A 2500-nucleotide genomic window follows, 5' to 3' on the forward strand; every position below is an offset into this window, starting at 1 on the left:
ACGCGCCAACACATCCGCACAGCTGCGATACAAACCACCTGCGAGAACCGCGGGGGCGACCGAGCAGCAGACGGCGTCGCGGCGCCGAGTGCCGGGCGGCGGCGCATCCTCAACGCACACAGTCCTCAATCGGACCAGCACACTGCAGATGTCCACCGCGCTTCGCACCGGGCCCGGGAGGACCCACTTTGGCCGCACGGCGCCGCGCGCTGGGTGCGCCGGCACGCAGATGCGCCGCCTGCCGCGTCCGTCAGCCGGCGCGCCTGCCACTGGGCGCCCCCACCAGCCGGCTGCCGCGCGTGCGCCCACGCAGCGCGCGGCCAGCACGCCGGGCGCCCCCCCCTCACCGGCCGGGGACGGTCCCACCCAGCCACCGCCGCGTATCGCTTCATACCCACATGCCCACTCACGTTCGTGGGTATGACGGGTGTCGCTGAAGCAACCGGTTAATACCTGTACCGATCGTCGATATCAACGATTCACCTCCAGCGCGAACAACCGCGCAACAACGGATTTCCAGTTCATTTGCGTAACTTGGGCAGCAAACGTAGACATCCATCTACATTTGCGACTTCTACGAGTCTTGCATGCCTGGATGTTGTGTGTCACGACGCACTCCATCAGCATACATACACGCTGCGACGTGTGCACGAAAGAACACGTGGAAGGTGGCCAGCGTACGTATACGAATGCCATTGCACAGCTGCGAAGCGCATTCAACACGCGAACTCCTGACCGACGAGCTAGAGGTGACAGGAGGGGAGGGGGGGGCGGGGGCGATATACGTCCTATTGCAGTACACAATACAGTGGATAGCGGGACCATGTGGAAAGTAAGCAACACTCGCAAGATGTGAGGGTACGCACCGTAAAATGAATCAATACGCAGAACACCACAGTGTGCGCGAAGTGAACTATGTTGAGATGGTTGCAATTAGGCAACGCTACACGAATTCCTAGAGTCATATAACTAACAATTACAGGGCAGGTTAGGGCGCAACGTAGGTTAGGTTAGGGCGCAACGTGGGTTAGGTTAGGGCCCAACGTGGGTTAGGTTAGGGCCCAACGTGGGTTAGGTTAGGGCCCAACGTGGGTTAGGTTAGGGCCCAACGTGGGTTAGGTTAAGGCGCAACTTGGGTTAGGTTAAGGCGCAACTTGGGTTAGGTTAGGGCGCAACTTGGGTTAGGTTAGGGCGCAACTTGGGTTAGGTTAGGGCGCAACTTGGGTTAGGTTAGGGCGCAACTTGGGTTAGGTTAGGGCGCAACTTGGGTTAGGTTAGGGCGCAACTTGGGTTAGGTTAGGGCGCAACTTGGGTTAGGTTAGGGCGCAACTTGGGTTAGGTTAGGGCGCAACTTGGGTTAGGTTAGGGCGCAACTTGGGTTAGGTTAGGGCGCAACTTGGGTTAGGTTAGGGCGCAACTTGGGTTAGGTTAGGGCGCAACTTGGGTTAGGTTAGGGCGCAACTTGGGTTAGGTTAGGGCGCAACTTGGGTTAGGTTAAGGCGCAACTTGGGTTAGGTTAAGGCGCAACTTGGGTTAGGTTAAGGCGCAACTTGGGTTAGGTTAAGGCGCAACTTGGGTTAGGTTAAGGCGCAACTTGGGTTAGGTTAAGGCAGAAGTTGGGTTAGGTTAAGGCAGAAGTTGGGTTAGGTTAAGGCAGAAGTTGGGTTAGGTTAAGGCAGAAGTTGGGTTAGGTTAAGGCAGAAGTTGGGTTAGGTTAAGGCAGAAGTTGGGTTAGGTTAAGGCAGAAGTTGGGTTAGGTTAAGGCAGAAGTTGGGTTAGGTTAAGGCAGAAGTTGGGTTAGGTTAAGGCAGAAGTTGGGTTAGGTTAAGGCAGAAGTTGGGTTAGGTTAAGGCAGAAGTTGGGTTAGGTTAAGGCAGAAGTTGGGTTAGGTTAAGGCAGAAGTTGGGTTAGGTTAAGGCAGAAGTTGGGTTAGGTTAAGGCAGAAGTTGGGTTAAGGGATGGTGTGTGTGGGGGGGGGTGGGGTGGCGAGGTTCGTTGATAGTGATGGTAGTAAGTGGACGCCTGAGGCACTATCAGATATGTCACGTCAGTTGCACTTGTGGCTCATGGCAGGTGGCGCGCCCGTTCTGTGTTTGTGGCAAAGGAGTGGCACACCTGTGTCTTTCATTCCTGCCATTGTTTATGTGCTGTGAGATGCGGCAGTGTGGTGCTGTTGGGTGCACCCCTGTGTAGGACATGTGTGGGTGTTGGTGGCGTATCTGAGCAATGGTGGTTGTAGGAAGAGTGGGATATTCAGTTTTCTGGTTCGACGTCCCGGTCTGGTTATCATAGTGTGGATGGTGTACTGTGGCCGAGAGGATGCACTGGATGTTGTTCCATGCTGGTACTTAGATGTTGTGTCTGCGTCTGTTACATGCATAGACTAGTGGGTGATGGAGTGTGTGGGTGACGTGTGGTTGACATTGTGTGCACAGACGTTCAGCATGTATAGGGACAGTTGTATGTGTTATCTGTATTCCGATGACTGCGCGTATTACTA

The sequence above is a fragment of the Schistocerca nitens genome, unplaced genomic scaffold (assembly GCF_023898315.1).
Source record: "Schistocerca nitens isolate TAMUIC-IGC-003100 unplaced genomic scaffold, iqSchNite1.1 HiC_scaffold_207, whole genome shotgun sequence".
In the NCBI taxonomy this organism is placed as follows: domain Eukaryota; kingdom Metazoa; phylum Arthropoda; class Insecta; order Orthoptera; family Acrididae; genus Schistocerca; species Schistocerca nitens.